This window comes from Octodon degus, unplaced genomic scaffold (genome assembly GCF_000260255.1).
Source record: "Octodon degus isolate 3935 unplaced genomic scaffold, OctDeg1.0 scaffold00045, whole genome shotgun sequence".
NCBI lineage: Eukaryota > Metazoa > Chordata > Mammalia > Rodentia > Octodontidae > Octodon > Octodon degus.
The window spans coordinates 9,320,169-9,328,149 of NW_004524621.1; the positions used below are offsets into that span (position 1 = coordinate 9,320,169).

Sequence of the window (7,981 nt, forward strand, 5' to 3'; positions counted from 1 at the left end):
AGCTGCATTCTCTTGGATCACTGAATAGAGATTTGTTCTAATAGTGTTTGTGGACAGGATATCATGTCTGCATCTTCTACAATGAATAACCACTAAGACAACAATATGCAATGTATTAATTATTGAAACCGTGCTAGTAATCGGTTTTGAAATTGTCTCATTGTTAATTATTTCTCAATAAAATTATTTAAAAAAAAAAAAGGAATGGGTTAACCTCTGCCAATTCTTCTACCCCAAGTTTCAGATGTTTACATGCTATTCATAAGAGGTAGAAAAAAGTAAAAGGTATAAATATCTATAAATAATATTAAATATCTATGTTTATCATAACCCTCCTTTTGAACGTGCATGCATACAGGCATACTGGAGATAGAATTCTACCTTAAGCTGCATCCCCAACTACAGCTTCCCTAGAGAATATATTGTAGAGAACAGCTATTTAGTACTTTGAAAAAAAATAACAAAATGAGTTTTAAAAAAGAGATTCTCCTTAAGCAAAAAACAAAAAACTGTACCTCACTGTGAAAGGGAAAATAGTTCATTTTTACTCATTAAAGAAAGAAGAAATAATACAACCTCTAACTGTAAATTTCACTGACTTGGAAGCTCCCTAGGGGGTTAGTAAAACACATTACTGGCTATATCTGAGTGGTCATGAAGGTGTCACCTTGGAGTCTCTATCACACTTGGCTTCTATTGATCTATTCAGAGGTTCTCCTCTTAAAAAGAATTACTGTCATGCCAGCCCCGCCCCCAGGGCAAGCTGAGACATATGCTGAGAAGGCAATTGAGACTAGGCATGGTGGCCTACACCTGTAATCCCAGCACTTGGGAGGCTAAAAACAAGAGGATTACTATGGGTAAGATCTGCATAGTGAGACCCTGTAGACCCTGTACTAAATACAAAAAAAAAAAAAAAAAAAAAAAAAATTAACCAAGCAATTGTTCCCTAGGATATATTATACGCCTCAGCAAACTGATATTCCAGGTGTGGCCTAAAGGTATTAAAAAATAATAACAAGAAAAGAGAGGTCAAAACTTAGCATTCTGCTAGGTACAAGAAAGAAACAGGTCTGTACCAAGTTTTAAAGTCTAGTTCAAAGGGATAACACATACTAAGAAATAGAAAGATCTTGGGAAGACGCCATCAAAAGACATTAACTGAAAGAAACAGTTAATGCTTAACTGTTTGATCAATTTGTATGCCTATGTCTGGTAATCTGAACAAGTACTTTGAAGATAACTATATACAACATAACAATCAGTGTTAATTTCCTATCATCTTGTTTCAGAATTTTATGGGCTTTTAAAATTCTCTTTTAAAAAAAAAATGCAAAAAAACTAAGAAATTTGAGATGGTAGCCACATGAAGACAGAGGCAAAGACTGTAGTGATGCTCCCTTCAGATGAATAAACATTTAAGGTTCACCAGTAGCCACCAAAAGCCAGAAGAGAGACATTGACAGAATTCCCTTGGTCTCCAGAAGGAACTAACTACCAACAGACTCTTGCTTCTAGAAAACTGAGTAAATAAATTTTTACTATATTAGGCTAGTAAGTCTGTGGCAAATTGTTACAGCAGCCCTAGGAAACTAATACAATTCTTAAGGAAAATAGGAAACAAGAACAATTTGTATTTACATGCAAAACAATACCAGCTGGGTTATTTAAAGGCTTTAAATCATAACCAGATATTTATTTTATCATTTGACAGCAGATCAAAGGAAATATCCAGAATGGGAGACTTTTGCCAAAATGTACCCAAATGTCAGTGGATGATTGCAACTACTAAAATAGGTGTTCATGAGCTTGAACTTACTAAGAAAAAGATCTTCACAGAACTTGAAGGACTTAAAGAACCTTGAATAGACTACTTGTAGAAGTCTCTCACAACTTTGAGAAACTTTCAGCTTGGTTTTTTGGCAGTTGCTTCTTAAAGTAAAAATTCTGTACTAAATTTTAATGTCTAGTTCAAAGAGAGAACACATACTAAGAAAAGGAAAGATTTTGGGAAGATGTCATCAAAAGACACAGGAGATCCATTTATCGGTATACTGAAATATTAGTTTTGGTATTTCTAAAAATCCACAAATAATCTGAAAGGCACATGTGACATGATTCAAAATAGTCCTCACCAACTACAGCTTCCCAAAATGAGTCTTTATACACTATTTTCATGACATTTAAAATAAAATTTGAAAAGCACTCTTACAAAACCAAACGCCTTTCATAAGTTGTAAGAGGCCTACCTCTCTAAGCATTCAGAGTTTATCTTCTTAAAAAGAAACAAGTAACTATTCCCCAGAATGTATTATGCCTTGGCAAACTGATATCCCAGACATGGCCTAAAGGTATTAAAAAAAATAATAACAAAAAAAGAGAGGTCACAATTTGGGTTAAAAATTAGCATTTTAATAGGTACAAGACAGTATGATCTTTATTTGGAATTTTTAATTTATTAACTTATTTGTATCCAATTTATATCTTGATTATCCTGATTAAAGATTAAAATTGTTATGAATTAAATAATTCAGTAATTGAGATTTGTCTTAAAAACTCTAGAAGAGAAAAGAAAGACTAAGATACATTTAAAAAAATATCCATGAGTTGTTAACTACTGGAGCTAAATGACAGAAATGGAAATATATTATTTTTCTATACCTGTATATACGTTTAAAATTTCTCATAATAAAGCTTAGATATTTGGAATCATTTATAATTAACTCATTTCTCTGTCTTTAAATCAAGGATTTATTTATCTATATTAAATAAGAATATCTAATGGCAATAGTAACCAATAATAAAATCAATACTCAACATATAAAAAGACTACTTCCTAGGACTCTGATGTACCAAAAATAAATAGGAACTCCACTCCACATAGTACTAGTTTAATAGATCTCAAATACCAAACTGATAATCTAATATTACATACATAGTTTTATACTCAAAAAGGTCATTAGTAATACAATTTCATGCTCAAACTCAAAAACTATTCAATGCACTTGGCCTCAGCTTTTCCATATTTTGAAATGAATTTTTCTGCTTTAGTTCATTTTTTTTTTTTTTTTTGGCGGAACCAGGGATTGAACTCAGGCCCTTGTGCTTGCCAGGGATGCACTTATTCCACTGAGCCATCTTCCTGGCCCCTAGTTCATTTCTTTAAGGCAGACTTTCAGGTTACTTGGGTTCAAGAGGTTTACTGTCCAAAGTCATTCCATTCAACACAAGAATCCTACAACATAACTGAGATATGTATGAGTCCAAAATTCTGTTACTTGTAAATGCAACGTACATCAAATTCCACTTCAACTAACAAGATTTATACATCATTGCAATGGACTGCACTTTTCAACAAGTATGAATACACAAACATAATTTAAATATAGTAATAAATTCAATTACCCTCTTTATAGTACTGATTTCCCTACCAATATCAAGTACAAAAGAGAATTCCAGAAAGAGATGTATCAGGGGTTTAGGAAAAGTGAAAAATCAGGAGCACAAGAGTAGGATCCTGCCTTGCCCAACCAGTAAAAAAGTTCTGCACTTCCTGCTCTTCCAGCTTTATTTTTTAAAAAATACTGTGTCTTTATGTGAGTCAATAAAAGTCATCTGAAAAGATTCTATTAAAGACACATTATCAGTGATCCAAAATATTAGGTCTGAATCTTCAGACAACAAAGACTAAGTTAATTTTCAAGTCAGTTCAATTAACAGCATTATACACATTACACAGCTACATAATGAGGTCTAGCACAAAAGCACTGAATAAGTATTAGCTGAACTAACACTTCTAAAATTTATCAAATTGCTTTTTTTCAGCTGGCTGGAAAGATGGCAGATATTCAGACAGAGCGCGCCTACCAGAAGCAGCCGACTATCTTCCAAAACAAGTAGAGGGTCCTTCTGGGAGAAACTGGCAAAGAGAAGCTCCCTCGGTACTACAAGAACATCGGTCTGGGCTTCAAGACCCCCAAAGAGGCCATCGAGGGCACCAATATTGATAAGAAATGCCCCTTTACCGGTAACATCTCCATCCGGGGGCATATCCTGTCTGGCGTGGTGACCAAGATGAAGATGCAGAGGACCACTGTCATCCGCCGGGACTATCTCCACTACATCTGCAAATACAATCGCTTTGAGAAGTGCCACAAGAACATGTCGGTGCACCTGTCCCCCTGCCTAAGGGACGTCCTGATCGGCAACATCGTCACAGTGGGCGAGTGCAGGCCGCTGAGCAAGACCATATGCTTCAATGTGCTTAAGGTCACCAAGGCCACTGGCACCAAGAAGCAGTTTCAGAAGTTCTAACTCCACCTGGCCACCCCCCACGGGAATAAAGTTATTTTGACTCTTGAAAAAAAAAAAATTATCAAATTAACACAGAATGTAAACATCAGTATAAAAGATTCTCATTTCCTTTCTACTCAAATGGGAGTTTTACAGAAAAGGGCACAAAAGCAAAATAAGAATATTTAAGGGGCTGGGGAGATGGCTCAGTAGAATAAGCGCTTCCCTGGCAAACACGAGGGCCTGAGTTCAATCCCTGGCTCCACCAAAAAAAAAAAAAAAGTATTTATAGGTCCCAAGAACTAAAAAGCTACAATTAACCTAAGAATTTACTCACTTAACAGCTCTAAAAAATAAATGAAGGTAAAAGATTTCTGCAGGAGGTTGAAAACAAACTGCATTTCAAATAATAAAGCATACAATTCAGTATGACTGACCTCTAAGGCAACCAATATTTTACACTGGATTGATTTTGATAGCTGAACTAATATTTTATATTCAAATATCTGGTCTCTCTTTAAATCACAAAAATCAACGTTTACACAATTTCCAAAGGTATGTACTATACTGGTATTCATTAAATTAAAAGATGGCTAATTTTGATCACATGAACATTTTACACAGCTAATGCTGATTTATAAGTTTTAATCCAAAAAGTACTAAAAATTTTCATCAACATAATTGTTAAAATATACTTACATTTCATGTTTATCTTGATTTTTATATAATATTTTTCTAAGTATTTCCAGAATAGTAAAATTCTCCAATTTAGTAACATGTTTACAATCTACTTTATAGGTTCTTGATCTGACAAACAGAAATGAGTACATGGAAACAAAAAATGATTACCATTTCAATAGCCTGATTTTTGCTCAATAGCCTGATTTTCATCAAGGATGTCGTATATGTATCTTTTAAATTACAGGATAAGTGTGATCTTTAAACCCATATAAGCAAAACTAATGTTAATAATAAAGAGATAAATGTGACTGATTAATAAAAGATCTTGTAAAATTAATGAAAATTAAGATTTTACTTACTTACTTATTTATTTATTTTTTGCTCCGAATGCCTTCAGGGCAGGTTTGGCTGGCTTGAGTTGTGGGAATTGAACCACAGAAACCTGAGCCTGACTGCTTTGTTGAAGCAGCCACTTAAAGAACTGAGCTAAGGGGCAGGCCCCCGAAAATTAAGATTTTATAAAAACGGTAACTATAATTCCGTAAATTTTAAAAAACTCAAAAAGCCAGCCAATTTCCAACTCACTTCCTTACCAACAGTTTCAGTCCTTTCTGTATGAGATTAAAGCCTTAAATGTCAAAGTAGACTGAATAAGCACAGACTCTTCTGGTAATAATCTCCTGATAAACCAACTATAGATATATTTAAGAGCAGGGTAGTACTGGGGAGTGAACACATAGCCTGAAGTACTCCACCACTGAATAACATTCCTAGACCTTTTTTGCATTTTGAAACAGTGTCATTTAATTGCCAGGTTGGCCTAATACTTATAATCCTCTTTCCTCATCCTCTTGAAGTCTTTTTTTTTTTTTTTTTTTTTCAGAACTGGGGATTGAACTCAGGCCCTTGCACTTGGCAGGGAAGCACTTATCCTACTGAGCCATCTCCCTGGCCCTCCTCATCCTCTTGAGAAGCTGGAGATAAAGGCATTAACCACTACAATACGTGCCTCTTTTTAAATTAATATAATTCATCTACCATAAAAGAAACACCATGTACAGTATACAATTTAGTGATTTTTAGTGTATTTAGAAAGTTATGCAACCATGACCATTAATTCTAAACATTTTCTATATAACCTCAATAGTGTCACTCTCTATCCCACCTTCTACCCTGGCAGCAATTCATCTGTTTTACCTGTGTAGATTACCTATCTGGGCCATTTCACATAAGTAAAATCACAGACTGTGGCCTTTCGTGATTTTCTGATTTATTTCACTTGACATATTTTTAAAGTTCATTCTTATTGTATAAGCACCATGCAATAACCAAATGCATCACCAGAGTTCCAGTTCATTCTTACTGAAGCATGTATCCTCATTTCATGTTTGTGGCTGAGTAATATTCTGTTGTAAGGATACACCATTTTGTTTATCTATTCATCAATTAATTGGTCATATTAGTTTTAAGTCTTGACTACCATGAACAATTGTCACAAGGAGTATTTTTCATCCCTCTTACAATAATTACAAAGTTTTATAGTTAAACTAAATCACAAAGGGAATAGCAGAAGTCTCTAAAGGCCCTGACGTCAAACTTAGTGATAATATGTACTTAAATATGACATGACAAGTGTCATTAATTGACATGCTTAGGAACAAAAGTGTTTCTGTTTAAGATTATCGTGAAGATGGGACCCAAGACTAAATGTGAAATTCAGCCATGTATGGTGGTACATACCTGTAATCCTAGCACTCGGGAGGCTGAGGCAAGAGGATCACTGTACCAGCCTGGACTACTAAGCTCAAGGCCAGCCTAAACTGCATAGCAAGATCCTATCTCAAAAATAAATAGGGTGGGGGAGACAGCTCAGCAGCATAAGTGCCTGCATGGCATGCACAAGGTCCCAAATTCGATCCCCGGTACCACCCACACACGCCCCAAATAAATAAATAAATAAAATTTAAAATAAATAAAGTAAATGTGAAATTCATTTGTTTCATACACGCTTTATATACACAGTCTGAAGATAATTTTATATAATATTTTGGTATACCTGCACTTTGGCTATGTTTATTATATGTGGTTATATGTGGAATTTTCCACTTGTGGACTCTTTTTGGAACATTTCAGATTTTAAGGATTTTGGATTTTCTAGTTACGGATACTCATATAGTAGTGCCTTCTTCAGCTATAAATGCTGTTCTTTGAGTTCATTTATGCTATATTATATATCATCTGTATGAGTAAAACAGAAAATCTCATCTTTTGATAACCACAAATAAACAGAAGAAAAAGTCAATAAAGTTATAAAATAAAAAAACATCCTTAATTTTTTAAATTTTCATTATATTCTTAGATTCTTATGCTCATCTTTTTCTGTGTCTTTTTTTTTTTTTTTTTTTTTTTTTTTCAAAACCCGGGATTGAACTCAGGCCCTTGCACTTGCCAGGGAAGAGCTTATTCTACTGAGCCATCTCCCTGGCCCTATGCTGATCTTTTTTAAAAAAACTTATGATTAGGATTAAGCTGTTATAAAATTATAAGTTCACAGATGAAGGAAAGGAATATTCAAACATGTTTAAATTTTATATCTGTACAATTTTACAGTTTGAGCTATTCTCAAATAGCTAAAGAATTATGGCAAAAGTTTCTGCTAAGTATCTGGAACTGATCTGATGGACTTGAAGATTCAAGCCTTAAAATTTTTATTTTATAAATAAAACAATGGAGGAGCCAAGGATGGCTCAGTGGAATAAGCGTTTCCCTGGCAAGCACAAGGGCCTGAGTTCAATCCCTGGCTCTGCCCAAAAAATACAATAAAACAACAGAATCTGCAAAACTGTGCAAGTAAAAAACAATAGAGGTTAAATATCCTATGTGTCTAGAACAGCAGCTAATTAATTTCCCTTGTTAGTGATTAAAAGCAATTCAATAAAAAGCAAATCTTCCTCTAAACATCTGCCCCCAGCCTGGCTCTAGCTCAGTTCTTTAAGTGGCTGCTTCC

General features: G+C 34.3%; 1 protein-coding gene and 1 pseudogene across 4 annotated transcripts in view; one reads left to right on the forward strand and one right to left on the reverse strand.

Moving 5' to 3' along the window:
- The window catches only part of Zcchc7 (zinc finger CCHC-type containing 7), a 267,651-nt gene that overhangs the window by 194,499 nt on the left and 65,171 nt on the right, over positions 1–7,981 (reverse strand). The gene's annotated exons all lie outside the window — the stretch shown is intronic.
- LOC101585577 lies at positions 3,838–4,314 on the forward strand (annotated as a pseudogene).